Here is a 26080-nt window from a genome sequence, read left to right as displayed (position 1 = left end):
TAAGAGCGAAAGCTGTAGCTTAGAAATTCACCGAACGACGATAAATTGCTCAGTTTACATACTGAAAGGTATTCTCTGATTCATCGATTTTTAACGGGGAAACTGCCGGGATCAGCGCAGCGGTCGGAAACCGAGCACCGGAAACCGTGAATCCGGAAGCGCAAATGCAACATCGGTTGGCGCGTGAGCTTGCACGCTAATTGAAAGCCCGCGTTCGTACTCGCGCTCGCGTGCGATAAACCGCAACGAGTTAAAAGTTAAACAAATGTCAAATTTAATTTGACTATGCGCCAAAGCTGATGTACCCTAATATCGTAAAATTGGCGGAAAGTTCGCGTGCTTCCTACGAACCCCGGAATCGAATTTGGCCCGCGAAGATAATAATAATCGTCGAAAACATTTCGCTAAACAATTTCTTCTTATAGAGCGCTTTCGAAATCTGTAATATTGTCTGGAATAACAAAAAAAAAGAAGGAAAAAGAAGAAAAAAATAAATTAAATAATTATTTCTTTGATTTTTTTCGAACCTTTTCCGACAGTTCTCAATGTACGTGAATTTCCGAACTCGTGGCAATTCCGATTGTCTCTTCGAAAATAAATTCCGCGCGAAGTCCTTCCACTTTTGCAGAAGAGTACCGCCGCAAGTTTTCTTCTTCGGGGGATTCGGTTACGGCGCTCTGGATGTTATCGATCGTCTCAAAATAATGTCCTTTCGGGTGATTCCTCAGTCCGCCGAGGAGGAAAGAAGTTGCCGTTTGGCGACGAAAGCGACGAAGGAGAGTACACTGGGAGCACCGAAGTGTTTTTGAGGTCAAAAACTCTCGCGCAGGATGCATTATCCCGATGCAAAAGCGTCGATGTGACACCGACGTGTTCTTTTCGATCCCATTCTCTCGCGAAGGATCAACAATTTTTGCGAACGCTCGAGAGGACGTCATTTTTGTCTGAGTCGACGACAAGGCACTGCAACCAGTGCAACCGACGCTCTGAAGAATATCGCGGAAAAAGATTCCAGGCAACGTAACAATATCATCGTAATAATATCACGTATAAAAATCTTCCATCCTCGGATCTTCGTACGAGCCGAAAAACAACTGTGCATGCCACATGATTTTTTATTATCTCCATGTTACCGACTTTCCGCGATAACCCCCGCGAAATGCATCGACGAACAAATTTTAATTACGGCATAGGTATTCGCGAAATTTCGGAATCCAACCTCCCCCCACCCCCTCTCCCAAAACTCTCGTTCGCGTAACGTGTTTTTTAACCCTTTTAATTTCGCTTCGGCGCGTTACATTTTGGTCAGGGTATAGACCAGCCCTCGAGCGAGATTTAATCGTTCGATTTATCGTTTCGCAGCGAGAAATAATTCGGATTTGTCAGGCTATCCAGGGGAGGGAGAATGGCATCGATCGGCATCAGCATCGACCGTGCGAATCTAACGCGAACGAATATCGCGAAAATGAAATTCCGGCTCGCTTTTATTGCCCCATGTCATTTGATTGCACCGATCTCATCGGCCGGTTTATCATTGATGGTACAAATTTTCGCGAAAGTTAACTGCTCGCCGCGAAACTCGCCCGCCCGCTCGTTTGGTGTTCCAACACCGTCATAGGGGATGAAACGAGATGCAACCGGGTTAAGCGGGTCAAATGTGGCTCCGCTTTAACAATACCCACTTAATTGCGCGCAAAATGTTGCCATTAACCTTTATCCTTTTACCTACAAAAAATGCTTCCTTCAATTTCATCGATAAACAACATAGAAATGTATATCCCAGGTAATCGGATTAACAATTATATTGATCGCGGCAAAGCCCACTTTAGACGATCTATAATTCGCGACAGAATTCAGAACGGGATTCCATTTATGATTTTATGTGCCATGCATCGTGATTTGTGCATGTGCACACTCTGATATATGCGTTCTGCATTATACACTCGCATTTCAATTCTGCAAATGTTTTCAGCTTTATACGGCGCGCATGAAATTATAAATAAAATTCTGTCGAGAGTAACAGAAGATTTAAAATCGGTGTACTAATTTTTAAAGCGAAAAAAGTAAAAGAACTTGTTTTCGACAATTTTTGATAGCGATACTTTTCACGCGAGTTATCGGTGCCTCTGTAATAGAGTAATAATATCGCACTGTACGTGCTCAGTAATGTATATAATTCATTAAATTATAGTCATTAATAAATTATGCTAATTCGATTACTCGTGATTGATCATGATTTGATAATCGTTAATTTAATGTTAAATCAAATTACGTTTTGCCCATTCGCGTGTGTAATCGCCAGCAATTTTTACTCGTCTGCAACGTATCATAATTCAAAACGACTACCCTCGCACGTATCGGAGAATTATTATCCGCTGGGGTATCCCGTATCCTGAGACGGCGCCCAAATGAAGTTAAGCCACGCGATCTCGCCGCAAACGTAACCGATCGATTTTCCTCACATCGAAACGGAAAATCGGGTCTTGTAGTTTCATCTAGCGTCTCAGAGAGTCCAGAGCAATTTTAGACGATCCATTATTCCCGACAGAATTCGCAATGGAACTCTACGTACAAGGTGTCCTAGAACCATTAAGAGCGTACAATTTGAATTTACGACGGATAATAATAATGAGTTTATGCATTATCACATTTGCGATGTAACGCGTAAAAGGAGTAGAGGATAGTAGACGGAATTTTCTGCGTAAAAAACTCTGCTTTTGTGATAATGTCTTTTACATATGTATAAATATGATCTTCCAATAATAAAAATCTTAAGACCAATATGTATTATAGCCTTAAAACTTAATACTTAAAAAATAACGAAAAGTTTCAATAGAGATCTGGGACACTATTACACAGTTAGAAAGCAGCTCCTATACATCCTTTTTAATTTCTACAACTTAGTAAACGCGCTGCAGAGACGGCCAAATCGTTTTATACAAAAGCTGTCCAATTCAGTTTGTCGGTCACGTGCTAAAAATAGATTTTTTTTATAACGAACCCGTCGTTTGCATGGCGATCGTTCTCAATTTATATCGAATGCCCGCGGGCAATGGTTCGTAACAAATTTTTAAACGGCTTTTTAAATAACCTACGTATATTGCATTTCACTATGTCTCGTCCCATTACCTCGATTGAGAACATAATTTTCCAGCAGACGTCACGGTAATTGTATTCTTGAGCATCGATAACTATATAAAGTTGCGATATATATTTATAACGATAGAAATAGATATATGTATCTGTTTCTGCCGTTTATTTAATTGCATTTGTAATTAATTTTGCTAATTCAATATAGTTCAATATGATATATATGTGTGTGCTAAATCATATTGTATATATCTATAATTATATGTAAAGATTAAATTGATTAGTATTGGATTAATATTTCGTTAAAAACCTGCAAATTGAAAAACAGATGATGTTCCACTAATTATTTGCGGCTTCAAAGTTTAATCCACGGAAATTGCTTGCTTTCATATTCAATAGTTTACTAACTCGGAAGCTATCAATTTCTCGACGTTCTCACCGATAAACACCAACATTTTGCAAAAGATAACGATTACGTATCCATTCTCCGATGATTCTAGGATACCTCTTATTTGCATTTAAAAACTTCTCATTGCAACGGATTAAGGCGAGCGTTAAATAACAAGAGAAAAAAACAAAGATGCAAGAAAAGTCTTTTCAATTTCGAACCGATTACGAAACTCCGTATCTCTACTTAAAGTTTAAGGGAAACAGGAAGCGCCTAATGCAATTTCCTGTTGAATGTAGCGTTTGCACGGTATTCTAAGGAAAATCGATAACCCTCAGAAATACATATCTATATAGAGAAATATCTCTCCTATCGCGCTTTTCGACGCTTCAGGATATTAGAAACGTGCGTGGATTGCGACGAGAGCCGGAAATGGCCAGCGGGCTCTCGATACTTGGATCGAGAATGCTCCGAAATCGAGAAGCAGCCCCAGGAAGGAGGGGAAATAGATTTAATCCCCTTGCATCTAGCTGCGGGCTCTCGCAGACTCCATCTGAAACTGCAACTTCCTGAGCTTGCGAGGCGGACAGTTGAACGAATAAACATTTACAGAACATCAGGGTGTTATTATATCCCGTGACCATCGTGTTTATTCGATAATTTTCTTTACCCGATTACTTTTCTTAACGGTCGCAAATAATAGAAATAATAAATGACGAAAGTAAGTACGCAGTAAAATCAGATAATATCTTAATATTACTAGATAAACGCATTTCCTCGAACGATACCTTCTGCCTTTCGTCTACTACCACTAATCTTCCTTTTACGAAAGTTCAATCTCTTTGGATTGTGGCAGTTACGATATATCACCGCAAAACTTTGCGAAAATATACTTGTTGTCGACAAGTTGATTTGTATTTCGTCCAGAGTGCCCGTGGGAAACGATGATTTCGTATTTCACGATCGTAAATTTCTTTTACCGACGCCTCGACCAGATAGTGCACGCGCTGGTATTCTTTCGAATACGCGCCGGCTTTTTACATCGTTTTGCTTTCGCTTTTGTCGCGCGCGAGATGTAACCTACATTCGGCGAGAAGCGAGCGATAAAATACATATAGTGCGTATTACATCTCCATAACGTGGCGAGAGATGCGGAAAAGGAACGAGGATGGAGGCTGCATAGGGCGATACGCCTGATAAGTATTGCATTTAATATATTTTTACCACATTTAATATATTCTGGTCCAACCCTTTAACCAGACGAATGCCTGTCGTCATAACAGTTTCCACTTTTACTAGTTTTTATGATTGAAATGAGGAAATTGAATTCAATTTACATTGCGCCCGTCGAGAAAAAAGGACGATGGACGTATAAATAGTGAGCAAATTATTAGATTTCCCATTTTGTGCGTGACTCTGGTTTTTTATTTATTTAAATACTTAACTCATCGACGTTCTAAAAATGTGCGACTACGTGGCTCTTAAAAAAAAAATGTTTTCCAATAAATGGACAAATTCTGTAATCAGAATGACGAATTTTATCGTATCTAGGATTTAAATGAAAAACGTCGAAGGACTTGTGCATCGACTACTATCGACGTACTGTCGTATATCCACGCGGGATCATATATCGGCACAAGGATAGGTCGATATTTTCCGCGCGACCTTTCGGCCCGGAAAACAGTCAAAAATATATAGAAACGACCTCAAATCCTCGCCGGAGAATAGAGAGCAAAAGAATGGGTACGAGTTGGGAAGCCGCGTTCCCAAGCTTTGCCGGAGCACTCAATTTTTCAATACCGCGAGCGAGAAATATATGTTCTCTTCCTATTCGCGTATTTGTATTTGCATTGCCCCCCTTTTTGTTGTCGTTCATGGACGCTTTTATACGCGAGACAGTTTCTTCGCCGGGGAATAAACAGAGTATCATCGAAAAGAGGGCGAAGTAATTAGAGACCGTTCGCGTCCGAAGCTAACTGCGCTCGAAGCAAGAGCGCTTTTGTAAAATCGGCTTTGAAAATAAGAAAAAGTGCGTAAAGCTGATAGAAGTGAAAAATATGCGCGTAATATCCCTTATGCTTTTCTTTTCAAATGCGCGCTTTCCATATTCGCTCTTTCAGGATAAAATGACGAGACCGATGATAAATATCGCGATAATGAAACATTTCAAGTTTCACAATTGCTTCGGTTTAACAGAATTTTAATTCGAATATAAGAACAGCATATTATTAACTTAACTATGAATTCGGTTTAATGACATAAATTTATTTGCATATTATTTTGGAGAAGGATCTAATTGATTTTTCCGCCGAAAGAGAACAGTTCGCTGCAGGCTTAAATAATCTGTTAACAAAAGTACGTGCAGGGGATCAGAAACCGCCGGTAAATGCATTGTAATAATACTGATCCCGGTTGTATTTAACGCAAACGACATTATAACGATTATATAATAACGCTGCGATTCCTCTACCGAGTTCGTAGCGAAAGAAAGGAAAAATCGATACTATCGCGAAACAGCCAGGAACCTCTCGCCGTTTGTGAACGAGAAAGCGAGGAAAGGAAAATCGGCTGCATACGGCTGATAATATTCAGATACTTTACGCCGTTTCTTCTCGTCGACTTTATAGTCGAAACGTATATCGTTCTACAAAAATGAAATAAATCCTCTCTCTTTTACTTTTAGCTTTTAAAATATTTTCTTGCGAAATATAATATCAATAAAGGAGGCATTAATTAGAGATAATTAAAACAAAATGTAATCTATTAGACTTTCAGCTGCGTTTCTATTATTCGTTGGCTTACGTTATAAAAGCGAGTCCATTAATTAACAATCTACGAACACAAAGATATATATTCGTATTGCGTAATCCACAGGCTTCTACGTATTTATAGTCTCTCTTGGAGACTAACGTTTCAGATCGGCACTCCGATGTTCGCGCGAGTTACAATACCCCACATATAGCACACGATATCCGGTTGAATCTCCGTGATCCCAATTTATAGGACATCCGGGGCTCTCATGCGGGGGATAGCATTATCTTTCATGACTTTTTCGCTAAGGAAAAGATTACGCCAAAGAATCCGTAGTTTGAAGGAACATTCAATGATTTGAGGACAACCTGCACGCTGCGGCTTTCTGCTCGAGATTAACTAAACTATTTTTAAAATCGCGTGCGATTGTAGCGATTAGTCGGATTTTTGCTGAGAAAAAAATCGCTTTCAAATGTGTATCAAAAAAGGGGAAAAAATCGGCGGCCGTTAAAGTGTGCGGCAATATCGCAGAATTACCGATAATGTCGTTCTCGTTTAACACCTGGAGAGGGAGACTCGGGGGTTGAAAAGATATGAAAATGCAGCGCGAAATCCCTTAATCGCTTTTTTCTTCTACGCGCATTTGCACGTAATCGAGCGTGAATTAAATGCAAAGAGTTCGGTACTCGCGTTACGTTCGCTCGCTTTTAACGAGGAGCATTTTCGGCACTGTGACTTAGTCAATCGCGTTTTCAATTGTAACAAGTGAGGGAAAAAGAGAAAGAGGGAGAGAGAGAGAGAACGAGAGGCGTTATTGATACTGCAAACGGGAATCGGCTTAAGTGTTAGCTGCATTTTAATTGTGTCAAGCTATCGAGCGTATGCATCCTGTTTCATTATTTTTACTTTGCGAAAGAACCCGAAAGGCTCAACAAATAAAGATATATCTGAAAATACAGCAGATACAAAATCAATGATAATTTAATAAATAATATATTAAATAATCTAAAATTGTTCCTGTGGCATCTTATACAGTTAGAACTGCTTTATATCTGGTACAAAATGCAAGAAGATGCATGAAGATGTATTTATTATATCCTCTTGAACATAAAAAAACAATTATAAATAAATTAAATAGCATTTACACAGTATAATTTACATTTTATTCTTATAATTAATTTTTATCCTTTTCAATTTTTTAATTTTTATTTTTCCCTTTACTGTGCCTCACAGTACAATTACAATCCTTCCTCCCTCCCTTTGTCGTTATCCGTCAGGAAGAGACGCCTATTCGTCTTGCTATGCGATGCAATACGATAGACAGTCATCGATTTTGGATCTATCGAGAGATCTACAGCGTGCTTTATGGCATGTCGCAGGATTCTCGCGAGGGATATCCGGCGCACGTGTGTCAGGAATAGTCGCCATAAATAGGGATTTCCGTCGTTGGATCGATCTCTCGCCGGAAGGTAACGTTATCCTTTTGTTGCTTTTATCGTGATTTCTCTCGTGAGCAATGTGTTGAATTGTTCATCGGACCTGTCTCACAAAATATAAATTGGTCATCTAATAATTTAGCAGCAGCACTCGACACAGATATTGTCATTCGGATCCGGCCTGTTTCTGATGTATTTTCGATATAAGATCAAAATGTTGCTGGAAAGATCAAATGAGATCTTTTGCATGCTTCATTGGATGAAATTAGCATAAAAATCTTGTATATTAAAATTTCATAATATTTAATACCAATATAGCATATTTTATTGCTAAATAAATATAATAATTCTCGAAGAAATAAATGTACTGAGAGTTCAAAAATATAAATCTAAAAATAACAATAAACAATAATAAACGTATGTTTTTTCGTATAAAACAAAAATGAGATATTGTTAAATATTATTATATTATTATTGAAATAATATATATGGTTTAATAATATTGTAAAAAGCTTTTAAAGAAATGGAGATACGATGAGGCACGATCACATTGCATCCAATCGTACGGAAATCAACATATTCACTGTCCTATGCGGTTCGGGAAATTTTCCTTTTGTGCACAATAAATATGTTAAGCGACACGGTAGTCAGAGCGGCGGAATATTCTACACGTCATATCCTCTTTATTCTGATCAGTAGTCGCGCGTTTTATCGATCTATCGATCTGGATACGAAAGGCGAAACAAGGGCACGAATGACGTTTTAAGGAGGGCAACGGCACCGTTCATCGATGAATAATTCAGCCGTTGCACGTTGATTTGCACAACTCAGTGGAAACGTCGGATTCGATTTCGACATCGATTCTGTCGTTCCCCGGTGGCGCGCTTAAAATGAGCTTCCACTCCGCTCATAATTCGACACGATGAATAAATGACACAGGGTGTGCCTGTCGCCTAAAGTTGCCGGCCGACGTGACACTTTAACTGCAGGCACCGGCGACAAATTGGAATCGATTTTTCCGCGGCAGTTTCTTCGTTGATATCATTGCCTCAACGGTTTTATTATAACGTTAAGAAATAACGAGAACTGTCACGTATAAAGGTCACGTAAAAATAAATTGGAAAAAAAGTTAAAGTTTAATAATATCTAATAGTCAATTTAATTTTCTTTCTCTCTTTTTCTCTTGGAGAAATAAGCAATTACAGAAAAGCACGCTATTAACCTGGGATACGGCAGGCCGCAGCGACACGAACGTACCGGAAATTGGAATTCTAATTTCCGTTAGATCAAAAACGCGAATCCCACAAGTGTACTCGTCTCGCGCGTCAATGCGCATATTTCAACGCGAATATTCGCGCCGCGGTCGCGATATACCGCGATATTTCATGCGCGCTCTCATAGAGTTTTAACGCATCGCGAGATAATTAGGTCCTGAACAGCCGACACCGCCGCGCCGCGCCGCGCGCCGGGGCTGTGACGTGGTGGGATTTTTGCGCTCTCGGAAGTATTCGCGCCTCCCTTCCGCCGAATTATTTATTGCCGTTCATTTATCTCTGCAAATACCCCGACAAATATAAATTGAAAGATAAAGAAACTGCCTCGAGCTAACGTTGAAACTTAACTAGGTTTTTTTTATCGTTATACTTTTCGTTCCGCGCATTATTCCGTGGTAATTTATCGGGTGGAAATTTATTGCGAAGAAACAGGGCTATCGAATAGATGTAAATTCGCTTCGTTAATGAGCTCAACAGGTGCGTGGAGAATGAACATCGACTGGAGATTGATGCCTTTTAACTTCACGCTTGACAACAGCGCGCACACACATGTTCGTTCTTGTCGGCGAAATTCACTTTTAATCGGATTATGTATGTGTCTTTCCATCCTTCGTGAGGTCAAATCGCTTTGTATTGCGAATGAAGGAAGCGAAAGAGAAACGAGGAAAACCGAAAGGTGGACTTGGTGAATTAAGCGCGAAACTATAAGCACGGGTGAGATGAAAACGGAAGAATCCTCCAATTCTTTCCAGAGGAAATTAGAACCGTGGTAGTGAGAAGACAAGGGAAGAAGATGCGCTTTTATGCTCTTCGAGCGAAAGAGAATCTCGTTGGAAACGAACGCCTCGACGAAAATACGTTTGACATAAGAAGACGGAAGATGCTTCTTCTTCAAGTTATTGCATTGACGCGGGCTTTAAAATTCTAATTCGTTTCGCGATTAACGCAAGTAGAATTATAGCGATATTTAACAATAAGAAAATACCTATATATCGTAAACATTTAATTTCAAAAATATAGATGCTTTCGGAACAAAATATAAACTTTATTCTGTAGATCAAATATTTTATCATACGTTTTGTACTTTCTGAAAGAAAATATGAATGTTAAATTCTCTCAGGACGTAACATGATTTTTTTTCCGCATATAGTGATTAAACTGATTGACCGCGCCATGTTAATCTTTCCAATTACTGCTCGAGCTTAATCCTAAATTTTCCGAAAGAGTGTCATCAGAATAAAAATGTCAAAATTAAATTAAAATGCCAAAATGCAAATGGAAAATAAAGTTAAACAAAAGAGACACTATTTTTCCAACAAAAAAGATTATTGTTAAAGTAAAGAGCGAATGTATTAAAGCATGTGTTTTCGGATAGTGATTTCGCAGATCGATGTTACGCCTTGAGAGTTAATCCAGAACTAGTTCGCTTAACCGGGTAACTTTTTGGTTACACTCACCCCACTTCGCCCAATTTGACCGCTGATCTTGGATTGGTCCCGAAATAGTTGGTAATCGCGAGACAACGGCAAATAACGGCAATCCCTTCGTCGAGAAGCGGCGCAACCTGCTGAGAGATTTAATTGGCCGTTAAACGATCGTTCGCTCGAGCCCACGAGCGAACCGGGCTCTCTCACTCTTCGTTCAATTAACACTAATTACCCGTAACCGTGGTTATAACCGATATACATATATATACCGAAAGACGAAAGGACGGTAATAGTTCCCGATAAATCGATAAGCCGTAAGACGATACAGAATTGAACACGAATGCAAAAAGAACGTTAACGTTAATCTTGCAAATTTTCATCTTGGATGCTATAAATGTGACTTTGACTAACGTTAAATTTTTCCGCTTTGAATTTTCAGCTTTGAAACGTCCTGCGCGATATCGAGAAATATTGTGCTATTTCGATATGAAATATAATTATCCCGCAACGATCGTAAACGGATATTACAAAGATCTTACAGATATATATATATATATATATATATATATATATATACAATTTTGAAATACAAGCTTGTGGGTGCGTTATTGCGTTTCGGATACAAACAGACCGGTCTGTTTGGTCGAACCCGATCAAATGCTGCTGTGACCAATTAACAAACGTTCCGCGCACAACGTGGTATTCTCGGATCGCGAACAATGTTGAAATAATTAGCATAGCGAACAACGCGCCGTGTCGAAGAATAAATGCATTTGTTAGAAACAAGATAAATCAGGGCTTTTTGTTTATAATATATATATATATATTATATATATATATATATATATATATATATATATATAATCGCTGACATTATTTATATTACAGAAAGTATAGCGGTAAAGTTTCTCTTTTTCGTAGTGCATGCGCCTTATATTTTTTCTGTAATTTTTTGCACCAGACTATATCTTGCTTTATATTTATTTATTAACTTTGGTAGTGACATAGCCAGAGATACGTATTGAAAGAGCATTTCTCTAGCACAATAGCTTTTTAGCAGATAATTAATATACGAACAGCGCTGTGTCACAGGACAAACGCGTTCGTTAGAAAACGAGACCCTTCCAATCCTTTTAAACGAGACCATTATGGCTTAATGAATATATACGCAAACATAAATTTTATAGAAACTGTATGCGTAAGAGCGCGTAAAATAACTAGGATATATTAAGTTATACAGTTACATAGAATAACAAAGTATACGTGCGCTCTGTATGTGTGTTTGCTTAATAATGGTGACCTCAAAGGGTTGATCTTTTCATATTTATATACAAGTATTATAATTTTATAACAATTTTCGCAGTTTAAATACGTGACACACTCATGTAAAATCTTTTGATACCGCGTGTGTGTGTGTGTGTGTGTGTGTGTGTGTGTGTGTGTGTGTGTGTGTGTGTAATATGAAACAGAGATTTTATTAATATAGATAATAAATGTTTCGTATAATATAATTTATTATCTAGAATGTCACTGTTTTTTGAATACAGTTTTTTAAAACCTGTTATACGCTCGCAAGATATCAGACGTCGCTTCATAATATCTCTTTTATAACAGTTCTCTTTTACGAGCGCAAGTAACATTGCAGCAGATCGTTTATGCGCCATGGATTATAAGTTAGCGAAAAGCGCTGTTTCGAGGATCGAATGCATTCCACCGCGATGGATGCGAGGGATGAAGAAGAAGAAGCAGAAGAAGAAGAAAAGGAGGAGGAGGGGAGAAGAGACGGGGGAGACAGGCAGCTTATTAAATTCTCTAGCGAAATACATACAGCAAAACGAATACGGCTACTCTCCCTGGGCTCGAGTTAATAACTCTCTCTTATATACGGTGTTCCAAGTCTTAGTGGAGCCACTTTTCATCTCCGAATTCTTTGACCAATTTGGACTTAATCTTTCCTCGAAGCGGAAATGTCGAGGAAGTTTATTATTCATTGTAAATTCGCAATTTTTTAATCTTAATAACCTGAATTTTTTAATTAATTGCAACCCATTTCATATTAAAATGTCTCATTTTTCGCCATGGCAAGAGTGCTTTCTTGATATTAAATACGATCGAATGTTAATTATTTAAATGTTATTAATAATATAACACATTATTTAGTATTAAATATTTAAATGTTTCACTGATTAATAATTTTTGCTTCTAATAGTTTATTATATTTGACTAAAAAAATATTCTAATCAATTTCCTAAAAGTAATTTTTTGACACTAAAATATTTATAAATGTTCTACCAATGATTAAAGTACTCGACAGATTTTTCAGATACAGTCTATCGTAGTTCAGAGTCAATGTTTCTCGTTAGCAAATTTCTTAATGGAGTTTAACATGCTCGACAAAGAAACCTCCATCCCAGAGGCATTAAACGTAATTGAAAGAAAATGCGTTCCGTTCGTATGTTGTCATTTCATTTGTTTTTGCACGCTACGTGTGCTGTAAGAAGCACAAGATTTACACTCCATTTAAAAAAAGCTTCGTCAGAGCATAGAATATCGCGCTACACCGATAAAAGCAGCAAGGGTGGTCTCCTAAAAGCTGTTTGCACGCCCTGGATATACGTGAAGTATCTATGTAAACCGGATGAAGCTGAAAAGTGCGCCGTAAAAGGCATGTATACAGGGTGTCCCAGAACCTACCGGATATTCCCTTAACCATACCATATTTGGACAATTTGGAGCAGACTTTCTTGAAAAATGAATGTTTCAACAGCTTCGGATAACCGCGCCGGAAAATCCTTTCCTCGGAAAATATCCTGCTCTCATCGCGGTGATACAGAATTGAGAGAGATGTGCGATCTTAATGAACAAAGTTCAGTTACGTCAGCTTTTGACCTTTCTAATTTACCTTAATTTATTAATTAATCTTTATTTAGGCATGTGTTACATAACCATAATTTTACTACTCGAGCATATATTATGTATACGTAATTTTTTCTCTTATTTCGCACTGTAGTATATCTCACGAGCATAATGAAAGCTTTTGCAAAAACATGCGCTCGTCATTGTTAATGAAAGCACTCGGAAGATAAAAACAAAACATGACTGATAAACATTTAGTGTTTTCATAATTCGTCGGTCTCCGGGCTGTCAGTTCTTTCTCGGGAAAGCGGGAAAAGTCAGAGTATTTTTTTTTGGCTGGAAATATCAACAAAAATTTGAGTAATTTCAACTAAAAATTTGTGATTTTTGATCTCTAGTTAACCTATATAATACAAAAATAACAAAAAATTATTTTAAAAATATACATTAAAACATTTAATAATACAATACGTATATTACTATTTGATAATATAACGTAATATAATATTTAACATACACATTTACTCATGAAACATCGATCAAAAATGTTTTACACCCCAAAATCTTTTCTTTCAAAAGTTTTTTCATAATATACAAGAAGAAAGAAGAGAGAGGAGAATGAGTATATAATATAAAAAAGCTTTTCACAGTTTGCGTATTGCTAAAAGGGTAAATAAATAATATATTTTTAATAAATAAATCATTTGAAAAGTTTTTCGAAGCACTTTATCTCACGAAGCATCGTATTTAATATTAATGAAGTAGTCATTATTAGGCAATAGAGATGAAGATTATTCTTAGCATCCGCGAACATGAGAATTCGGGTTTCGGTTTCAGTTTGAAGATATTTCATGTGTTCAGGATATCCACGTGTATCCACAAATTTACAATGCGGCCGTTCCGTTATCCTCGGGGGAAATTACACTCGCGGCGGTACGATAAACTTCGAGCCAGACGCTAATTATTACTCGGAAAGGCAATCTATCCGCCCGTGTAAAAGTCGTATCGATTACTGCGTTAGACGGTATACCAAAGTTCTCGATATTCCGCCTGGTGGCGGGATATGAAACAGGAGCTTCTCTCTATCACATTAAGTAGAAAAAAATAACTCGCGCGAGACACTCGATCGATCCGTTCGATTGTGGAAATACGGATAACGTTAATTGGTCGTAAATATTTAATTACGTGCTTAATTGAATATCGAATTGCTTGCGAACGCGCGGAAGGGAGTTCGAGAAGTATATAAATAAATTCTCTGTTAAATAGATTTTTTATTTATATACTCGATGAATGTCGCGCTTATGAGACGACGGGAGAAAATAACGGAAAATAGCACGGTAAATCCAGCACGCGTGTAACGCTATCTCCTCGCAGTCGCGAGTTTTCTACTTTGCCTTTAAGAAGCTTGGAACTTTCGTGTAACATCTCGAAAATCGGAAACTTCCAATCGTTATCACAAAGCCTCTTGGCGGCTATGCGTGTAAGTGCATGTTAGGGATAGTTGCGAAGACATCTTGTCGCCTGAACGACGATAACAAAAATGATTTATCCGGCGCAGCTGGAGCCCGTAATAGTTGCTGCCGCACGGGACGGTTACTGTGGATGCAACGCTAGATTACACCAACGTATTTCCCAAAAGACACGCGGTATACACCAACGCGGACAGTCAGGCATTTCCCCCCCTGGGGAAATACGGATTGAATTGTTGATGTTGAGTAATACCCAACGACGCGCTGTTATCGAAAAGCGATAGCAACGATGCGCAATATAACGGCTAATCTCATAGACTTCAGATGTAGATACGCGATGCACAGCAATGTATTTGGTCGGTTTTTTCCCCTCCTTTTTTTCGGTTCCGGCGATTAATTTGGTCTTTCTCTCTGCAAAGCTTTCCGCAAACCGCATCGATAGTCCGAGACTTTGTTCGTCTCTCTAAAATGTAATTCCCGCTTAGCTCCTGATGGTGTAGAACAACAATGAAATAAAATCAAAAAATAGATCCGGCGAATTAATTCAGATTCAATTTGATATTATATGAATTTATTATTAATTGAAAATTGTCAATTAAAATTGATTTCTTCGCAGGCTATATGGATTATACATATGCATATAAAAATAATGTATTAGGAATGAAATTGTAATTAAGACCAACCGAAATTTACACGTTGCGTACATACACGGATCGATGCCGCAACTTCATCTCCTTAGAATGTAACGTCGGATCGATCGTCGGAGGAGAGAAATGGAATCGCACGCGAATTATTTCCCCGACCACGTACCACCGGGATTGGATGCTAATGTATTTGGGCTTCTTATTAGGAGAAAAGCTTCACGATTCAATTAGCGCCGAGTTTGCCGTCGTGTCTATACGCGTGATGGATTCGCGAGAGCGGAGCTGCGAGAGACGGTTTCGCACCGCTTTATAGGTTCTCGTTGAGTCTTTCGGCAACGGAACATTCGCCATCGAAGTACCTAGCGTTTTTTAAATCAATTTTTCTGTCGGACATCCAACTTTTCTATCGGAAAGATCGAGCGAATGTCGGCGGATCGTACGAGAAAGCGAGATGCGTGGAACACACGCGCTGTTTTGTATTCGGCGACCCCCGAGGCCGTCGCATTGGAGAACACGATCATATCGCGGCAGATGCAATTTTTAACGCGCCTCTTATCGCGGCGCCGCGCCATTTGTCGATTATTAATTCCGAGCTCGATTCCGCCCGCGGCGGCGACGACGGAGTCGTATATAGCTAAATTAATTACGCGACTGTTTGTTTCGCCGTGATTACAATGTCCCGCACGGACGTCGTTGAAATGAACCAAAACGAGAAACGGGGACCGATGTAACGCGGCCACCGGTAACACGGCGCAGAGTTATGCGGGACTTACTACTTTCCGGCCGCGCGTTTGCATTGTAATGAAAGTACCCGCGAGCTAAGGATTGAAACTGCTGTAATTTCTCCGACAACCAAGCGAGTGTCTTTCAAGCGAAAATTAAAACAGCGGCGATGCAGCTGTAAGGTTTATTTCCCCGTAGATTTGCATAACGTCGATAATTAAACTCGTCGAAATCGTACACCAGTTCCGATATTCCCGCCGCTACGATATATCGGACTGTTGCACGTAAAATATCGCATTTCGAAAGCATCAGTTTCCTCGTATGCTCTTATATAGGGAACATCCCTCTTGATAATCAGACTACAAATCACGTGAACGACGTAACGTGATTTGCAAATCATGCCGCAATTTTTGCAAAAATAATTTTTTAAGTCGTAGCAAATTAATTTCAACTATGTAATATTCTGCTGGGATTTTTTAAATAAAAATCGGATACGATTGTAAAGGCAGTTTGTGGTATCCGATATCTTGGTGTAACTCCGATCATTAAGCCGCATTTTGGAAACAAATGAATCGATGAAGTAAAATACATAGGTAAGAAAATAACAAAAACGTAATGCGAAAATGCAATAATTAGCAAAACCATGGAGATTTTAAAAATTCTTCTCGCGATACGTATTCCATTATATCCCATAAGTTCCGAAACTTGGCCTTTCAACTTCAATTTTGTACGACTCGTCACGTCGCGTCGCGACGCGAATTTTTCAACGAGTTCATCCAGCAATTTCGTTACAGCGCAGTTCGTCTAACGAAAAAGTTACTTTCAAAGTTACAGCTTTACAGCGTGAAATTGCGGCGTCGCCGTTGTTTCCAGTTCCCGCATGGCGGACGGAAAAGAAAGAAAAAAAAAACAGGGGAAATAAAAACAAAAAAATTCGTACACTGCCCTTTTCCTTCCCTTGCCGCGCGTGTCATCGACCGACCAACTGTCGATAATCTTTCTCGGTCCTTCGGGACACGTTTCGGCCCGTTTTTATCAGGGCGCGTCGCTCGAAAGTCCGATAATCCAATTTGCGGCCGCCGCGATTTCCGTCCCCGCGAACCTACGTCGTCGGTTATGTACGAGGACACGTTAATGCTTCCGCGTCGGGGTTTTACATCGTACATGTTAATGAACAATCTCGTTACGAATTCAGTTCCGCCGCGCCTTCCCCGCGTGCAGGAACTGATAATAATGACCCAACGTAAAATTCTCGGGTCTGCGCGCACACAAACCCAGACATTTCAATGCAATTAATACGGTTAGAATTAATACAGTTAAAATTCGTCCAGTCGCGAATCTACGTGATACTTCGATCACGGAGACAGACAAAACACTCGGAAAAGGTGAAATTTCCAGGAGATTCGAGCAAGGAAAGACGCGGTTGACAAAAGCTGGATTAAAGCGAGAAAGCTCGGCGAATACTCGCGGCGCATTCGAAACGCTAAGACAATGCGAGGAACGTAAGACCGTGGAGGAAGAAGGAAGAAGTCAGGGGTGAGAGGGGGAAAATCTTCTCTCGACATCTCTAAATAGCTTCCTTCCGCGTTAGCCGCGCGCGCGCGTATATAACTTTCCGCTCTCGCGTTAGCAACGGGGAGGGAACGAATGTTCGCCGCTATGAGCGCGGCGATAAAGGCGGCACGAATATTCCCGGATCTCCCGCAATTTTCCAGAAGAATGCCGCCGGCCTCCCCTCCGCACCGATGCGAATCGGATTTCGCACCGGGATTTTCTCATCCCTCCTACGGAAACTTATTCGGGCGCGTATTACCTCCTTTTCGAACAGATTGATAGCGCGGTCTCCGCCGCGTTTTCTCGGACCCCACGACAATTTGCGCGGATAAATATACCCAATTTCTTTTCTACTTTCTGTAGCTTTGCATTCTACACTTTTCTTTCACTTTCTACGCCTCTCTTTTCTTCCTTCGTTTATTCCTTTCGTTGCTCCTTCATGTCTTTTCTACTTATTTCAAGATCCGTGATTCTATAGAAAAGACATGAGTCAGTTGAGTCAGTACATAATATGGATTACGTGAATTGATATTGCAGATAATATAGGTAGAACGCTATAAGAGCATTTCTACTTATTCTACACCAAGAAGCACCGTGCTAAGAAATTATTAGGCGGGTAGATAAAATCTTAATGTTACAGTGGGTTGACCAGACTATGTCTCACGGTAAGCACCCTATAAAATAGTCACTGCATGTGATAGAAGATACAAGAAAATGTAACAGAACTCTCTCTCTTTGCCCCGTTATTTTTTTATGGAGAATCTAATGATGAGGAAAATTTTTATTTAATTTTTCCAAGTCATTTGGATCACTACACATTTTTAAATAGAATCATGTAATTTATTTTTAATATATAAACTTTTATAAAATAATTTTTGTCATTCTGCTTTTTCTCTCATATTTTTTATTCTTCATAGTATTCATTTTACAGTGAGTTATCTTTTATTCCGTTCCGTTGGAGCACATTAATAAAATAATTTAATTTCTGGATTTTATAACAGTTTGCAATATACATATTATAAAATTCAACCATTAATGATGTACGATTATATTCATTAATAATTTAATTCTCGAATGTATTTTCTTTTTGAGCGCAACACAAATTCATAGATAGATAACAAAGTGATTTGGAGGTTTTCTGAGTTTTCTCAGATAGTAGATAACAGGTAAATATTGACGAAGATCGCTAATTCAGGCTAATATTATTATTTCAAGTATATGAGGTAAGCTACGATAAATTAGGGAACAAAGTTGGCGAAAATGTAATCGAGTTAATAAGTGCTGAGTGTGATTACCGGATAATGAAATTAGCGACTAATGGTGATTACATAATAAATAATCGAAAAAGGGATCGGTAAAAAAAGACATTTTTGAATAAAAAACGAAATAATGTCTCAAAGTCTGCGCTAATAAAACAAGTCCAAATAAAATCACGTATTTGATATCTCGCAGAAAACGATTCCATATCCACCATTATCTACCTTAGAATTGTGCAAATCTAAATTGATGCAACCGTTGCAATGTAAGAATGTAATATATGTAATAAACATATAAAAAAATATAAAAAAAATAACAGCAGGTATTAAATATATAAAGTAATGTAAAACGTCAAAGTAAAGTGAAAAGTGTGTACATAGCGCAATCGTTACATCGACGATTTACAATAACGGTTATTTACGCGAAATGTTGCGCATACATTTTTCTCAGTTATCGCAAAAACGCTGGTCGACGGGATAAAATATCGAAGTACGCGCGTTATCTTCCACGCCACCATTAATGCACCGTGCGGTCTCGTAAATATTCCGACGAAACTTTGCGCTCCCATACGAAAATGGGGAATTATACGGGCACGTGGGACTCCCTCAGGCACGCCTGGATCGAAAGCTTTTTCTCCAAGAAGAGACAATATCAGTGTAGACGCTGCTTTTCGATCTTCGCGTTACTAACTCATGAACTTATTCGAAAGCGTATCGCGTTTAATCTTTATAACATCAAGAAGTTTTAACGCAACTTGCATAAAATTTTATATTAAAGTTTGCGTTTTAAATTTTATTAACTTTTTCAACTAAAATATTCTACGGATAGAAGAAAAACAATACAATTTTTCAATAGGTATTTTTCAATATATTTTTTTATAGATTTTTAGAGAGAGCATTCTTAGGATCTGCAGCGAGAGAGTTCTGTTCCCTTAGGAGGAGTTTTAAAAGCTGGATTATCCAACGCTTCCAGGGTTCGATATTTAAGGACGAAAGTAGGTGAGAGCATGAGTTAAAATTTTGAAAGAATCTGTGAATGTTTAGAGAAAAGTTAACCCCTTGCAGCCCTGTATCGAGGGTGCACTCGACACTGTGATTTACGAGAAGCTTGTATTTTTCCCAACGCTCGAAACGGTGAATGATTACACCCGGCAAACTACATTGCTCGAATGTTTATAGAGTACTCCAAATGGCGGAGATCGATCATTGTGTCAGACTATTGTTGCGTAACACTGGTCAACTTAAAATAAAGACAAAATATTTAACATTCGCCCTCGATTAAAATTATCGATTGCATACGAATGTCGATGCCGAAAATTTTACGGAACGCTCTTATGAGACAAACCATTCCAATAATCAAGTATTGCTTCATACTTCTCTCATAGAATTAAATTTTACTTGCAGAATATTTGCAGTTTGTTGAGTTGTACAGGACATTTTATAAATATTTTAAATATAAAAAATTTAAAATCGCGTATATTTTTTAATAGAATATTATTTACGATATTATACGATACGTATAATATGTGATATGTATAATAAAATATTATATGTTTTGTGGTATTATTTTCATATTTGGGAGGAGTCGTATTAACACGAAAAATGAATATTAGTGTATAAAATTTAATATCATTGAGAAAACACATGTTTTATTTTTAAATCTCTCCTCTAATTTTTTTTTTGGTTCTGGTCAAAGCGAATGATTATAAAAACAGCTTCTTGTTTTGAAAAAATGTGAAAAAACATTATTAGTTTTTTAATTACATATATTCTGTTCCCAGGAACATTACCTGAGAGTCATTGAAGATAAAACCGACGATGTTTTTTCTGTAACGACCGTATAATTCGAATCGATTTGAGACCGAAATGGAATTCAGACCACCGAAAAGCGCGGGGTGCCGTTAACGCGACTATATTTCCGTTACAATGATCATAACGATAATGGGGAGGTCGAATTTGGCAATTACGAGGCGCGAAGTACGTCGATCATAGTTGCCGACGGCAAACTTCCTAATTGAACGCCGCTCGTTAAACTTACTCGCATCTGCCGCGCGGTGCATCCGCTAATTAACGGTGGCCTCGTATTTTTCGAGCCTGGCTCTCCCGGCGAAGTTAGAGCTTCCTCCTCCGTGTTAAATACGAACGACGAGCTAAGATCGAATTTCATAATTGGCCGGAGGTTCCTAGTACCCCGTTTTTCATCTGTCCGAGATAATAATCGTTCCGTAAATTGGAAAGAGCTGAGATCTTGTCGCAATGCAAATCGTGACCGCAAGAGGAACGAGAGATCTCGAGGAGATTGTGAACCGAAGTAATAGCGATTCTATAACGATGTTGCAACATTCATTCTTACAAACTCAAAATGCTAAAGTGCAGTCTATATACTTTTAATAACGGAAAGATGCTGAAACGAAGCTGTTATTTTATAATTGAATGGACAGAATGAATTAAACACAATTTCTGTTTGTAAAAAAAAAACACATTATTTTCATTAGCACATATTGCAAGAAGGATATTTCAGCAATTCCCTAATTGTCATCCTGCACGTAACTGAAAATATCCAAACTCTTGGCTACCGACGTTAAATGTCAGATACCAAATTCGTTACAAGTAACTATAGTGTGAACGTTGGTGGAAACTCGAATAACTACGGTAGTCGAAATGCAAACGGGACCAATCTGCGCGAGTCACGGAAAATGTGGTCGTGCATCCCGCTGTCCGCGTTTGCGCCAGCAGCGATGTAATTAAAATGTCAACGTACCGCAGCAGGACTAGGCGTGCCGTTTGCTCGGTTTCGTCGCTGTATATATCCGTGGCGTACGGTGTTGTGCACGGGCTTTTACGGTTTGTTTCCTTAAATCGACGGAAACCTCGCGACGACGGGCGCCAACAAGCGTCGAGGCTCCGCGCCAGCGCGTCGAAAAGAAAACAGACTCCTACGTGGAGCTCTTTCGAGAGACTTACTTAGCCCGGTTTCAACGCGTCACGGGGCACGACTGATACGCGTGAATATCTCGACACAGGAAATTAGTTGCAAAATCACGCGATATTCCAGCTGCATTTGCGAACAAAGGTCGTGAAAAAAAGCGCGACTGGTTCCGCTTCCATTTTGATAATACCATTGAAATTTCCATCTGTGAATTTGAAATCGTCGCCGCGTTGGAACCCCATGCACAAAGAGAAGGCGCGTTTTTGTAGATTATATTTTCCCATCGGATAAAATTTTTTGTATTAAAATGCCTTTTTGAGATTATAAAGGATATGATTGAAACTGAAAAATAAATCTTTAGTAAAATGATTCTTCAACTATTTTTGAAAGAAACAAAGATTTTTATCTCAAAATGTGTAAAACGCACATACACGTTTTTAGAAAATGTTTTTCTAAAATTAGTGAGGCACACGCGATGTATATTTATATATGGAGATAAAAAGTTGGAATGTGGATGAACGTATATCTCAGTTTAAAGATTGTGAAATAAATGGTCAAAAGATAAGAAAGATAAAAATCAACGGTATACATATGGTTTAAGAAGATCAAGGAGAATGGAAAAAACGGAGGAAAATGTTTTTTCTAGACAGAATGTGAGGTGGAGTTTTATACGGGGTTCTTATCCTTAGTCCTGTCCGAAGGAATTTTCTAAAAAGAATCTGGGTAGAATTCACAAAGATAGTGTCTACTGATTTCCCAGGGGGAGTAATCCCTCTCTACCGCCTTTCTTCCTTTCTAGAAGAAGAGCCACTTCTGTTCCTTCTTCTTGTGAATCTCTCGGAATTGAAAAGCGACTATTGCCATTAAGACCGAAGCTTGATCGATTTCCAAAAAAGAAAAACAGAGCAAACCGAGTGTTCGGAAACTGTTTGTAAAGAAATCGTTTAATTCGTTTGTCCTTAAGTCAGTCTAAGGCCTTCACACACGAATTGCTATAGCCGTAACGTGAGACATACCGTAAGAATTGACCAGTTACAATCGTGTCTACTCGAAAATGTGATAGCCTTACGGTTCAAAAATACTTAATGTGATTGGTCAATTCTCTCATACGGTACATTTCACGTTACGACTACAGCAATTCGTGTGTGAAGCCCCTTAGTAGAATTGATCTTCGAACGGTTCGATGATTCTAAAAATCATCATAAATTTTGTAATTTCTACGAGGCATTACGTATAATTCAACTTATGAGAGATCTGACTGCTCAAACTCTAAAGAAAGATATATGTGAATTGGGCGATACGTTACATATACGTATATTTTTCGACATTTATGAGAATCTTTTCAGATCTCCTTTTCATTCCGATTCCGATGATAAATCACAGTATTTTTAGGATTATCAGATCGCAGCGCAATTTCCTCGTCCAATCAAGTTCTTATCCTATTTCTCCCATGAAATTACCTAGATCATTATTGCCAATTCTGCCTCGAGACAGAAGTACCTGAGCGATTCGTTAGATCGAGATTGAAGAATTTGTTAGGGCGCACGCTTCAGTGATCGCGGGGGGCAATCTATGGCGACATAGCCGCAGTTATTTGTATGCAAAATACTGGGTCGTTGGCACGGCCAGCCGCCGTCGTCCCCGGGGATTGTCATCGCCGGTCGTCGGTCTAAAGCTTGTCTCGGACAAGCGAAGCAAGCAACGTGTCCCCACGAGTTCTTCTTCCCGTGCAAAGCCGCTGGGATAACTTCCGGACAACGCGCTCCATTGTTTCGCGTCGGAGAACTTGGCCGAATGAAGTGGTAGACTACACAGAGAGAACCTTGTTGAGAGATGAGTCAGAGAGCGATTATAGCGGTCATAATTAAGAGGAAACAAAGGTGCATCCAAGTAGGTATCTCTTCCCATCTTTTCATAAATCTGGATCGTTGAGCACGAGTTTCGCTCTCCTTTTTTTGCAAGTTTTATATACTTTCATAAAACATTTGTATGAATTATGGGAAAGGCGCAGGTGAATGGGGATTCATAGTACAGAAAGTTTTTTGCACGCCACGTCTCTTTTTGTACGTTATGATACGATATATATTCTTATATTACACGTGTATACGGTAGAAAAAATTAATAATGTATACATTTTGCGATTTAATTAAAATCATATAAAGTGGTAAATTTGCTAAAATGTAGAATAATAAAAAGGCGAAACAAGCAAATGAAAATTTCATTTCCTTTCCAATAGAAATGCTAATCTAAAATAGAGAAAAATCACATAATTCCAATGACTCGTGAAGTTTTTCTGATTTTCTCCGATCTTTCTAGGGAGAGACAAATATCTTAATTTTTCCCGACTTTCCAGAAGAATGACGATCCCGACGCGAAAAGTAGAAGAAAAATAAACGTTCCCGTTTTACACTCTATGTTTCGACTAGAACAATATCGCTCCGAAGCGAGGCGGAAGAAGTAAGTCAGAGCAATCCGGAAGAAAGAAACGGTAAAAATACCCGTTTCCAAAAGCACAGAAAGAAGCAAGGGAGGAACTTTGCGCCCGAGTATCTACCGATACAGCAAATGCATCGACCCGAGAGAAGTTTATCGCCCGTGGGAAATTCGCAGACGCGTCCCCGAAAAAATACCTACGGTAAAACCGTAACCGGAAAAGCAAAGGGAGCAAAACGTTTTCCGGGAGGAGTGACGACGAGGTAAAAAGCCCGGCGTAGCGCGCAGTTGCGAAAGACAATTACGACTGGAACGGGAAGAAGGAGCCAAGTATCTCGCCTCTGCTCTCCACGGTGCGTCCGACGATTGAATATTTCAGCGGAGCCATTAAGAGTCGACACGGGCACGGTTCAACGGAGCACCGGAATAAGGATCGCCGAATTAACAAGCATGCCGTCGCAGCGGATTTCTGTCCGGTGCATACTACCGTCGCGCAGACACGGAATACCGTGCCCGGAAGAGAAAAACGAAGGAAGCCGAGCGTAGAGCGAAGAAAGTGGTTAATTTAATTCGTCGCCGAGACAATGACGACTACCGGCGAAGAGAAGAATTGCAGTATATACACATAATTATGTACCGAGTACTTTCTATCGAGGACATATATACTAGCGAAGTCCACTTATTGTTAGAGACATTCGACTGACGATACGTCGTTACGTTGAGGCTATGAGGAAAAAATGGCAGAATTCTGTAGAGAAATAAAGGAGAAAAAAATAAACGCAGAAAGATAAAGGATATTGGATTGTAATGTTTTTTTTACATTTCTCAGAATAATAAGCTATTTCTATAATTTCATTTCAAATAAAGTAGGAAGTTAAAAAGGTAAAAACAAAAATATGTTTTCAGTTTCAAATCTGAGATCTTATTAAATTTCTAGGTTTAAAAAATGTAATGTACATTTTTTCATGTACGTACTTAAATAACGTAATCGCGATAGAAAGTACTTGGAATATATTTATATATTTTTTCTTTTCACGTTAATATGTATATGACTGTTTCCTAAGCAAGGAATTTATATTATAAATTATCATGTTACCTTCTCTGAATTTAAAATCATAGAGTGGCGCATAATATGAATTTCTCAACTTCTTCTATTTGCAAACATTTACTGTAAAAGATGCAAGTACTTCGCGCAAACTGAAACGTATTTTTGTATAATAATCACGTTGCTTTAATAAGATAACTTGATTATTAGACATTTATTTTACATGACTGTTTCATAACATTGAAATCTTCGAAATATGAGCATTTCATGTGCCATGATCCACTGTAGCGAATAAAACATTTGGCACAATACATGGAAATTGCAGACAATACATATAGAAGAATGAAAAAAATATAATGTAAACAGCGTAAAATCGTTTGAATGGAAAAGAAACGGTTTTTACTATCAAGAATTTTATAAGGATATATTTATAATTGGATAAGTTTAATTGGCTAAATTGTAAAAATCCTCTTCCTTAGGATTCAATTAGAATTCGAATGCGCGTGGCGAATCTCTCGACGTAGTAGTCTCCTTTTAAAAAAAAAAAGAAATAAAAAAACTCTGCTTGGCGCGCACGAGCATTTATCGATTAATGCTGCACTTTTTTTATCACAGCGCAAGGTGGTACTACGTCAACTAACATTTTCACAGGAATTTAATACTCGACTCGCGAAAGCCTCTCGTGGGAAGGTGAATATCTAAGCATGGCGTGTTTTTGTGATTGCGAGATGACAAATGAAACAGAATGAAACGCTGACAGACACAGCGATTTGAAATTAAAAATCCTCCGACTTCCGCGGTTAAC

The 26080-nt window shown here is 38.6% G+C and overlaps 1 protein-coding gene across 5 annotated transcripts in view; it reads right to left on the bottom strand.

The window, feature by feature from the left end:
* The window catches only part of Tpst (tyrosylprotein sulfotransferase), a 71921-nt gene that overhangs the window by 11939 nt on the left and 33902 nt on the right, over positions 1-26080 (bottom strand). For 2 of the 5 annotated variants that reach the window (XM_071707724.1, XM_071707727.1), the window contains one exon: positions 10397-10506. The exons of 2 other annotated variants lie outside the window; for them this stretch is intronic. The gene's annotated coding sequence lies outside the window, so the exon portion shown is untranslated. The remainder of the gene's footprint in view (positions 1-10396; positions 10507-26080) is intronic. One more of the 5 variants, XM_071707725.1, reaches the window with a different exon arrangement.

This window comes from Temnothorax nylanderi, unplaced genomic scaffold (genome assembly GCF_030848795.1).
Source record: "Temnothorax nylanderi isolate EJ_2023f unplaced genomic scaffold, tnyl_v1.0 TNYL_tig0060_pilon, whole genome shotgun sequence".
NCBI classification, from domain to species: Eukaryota; Metazoa; Arthropoda; class Insecta; order Hymenoptera; family Formicidae; genus Temnothorax; species Temnothorax nylanderi.
Note: the sequence above shows the minus strand (reverse complement) of the source record. Positions and strands in the feature narration are given on the sequence as shown.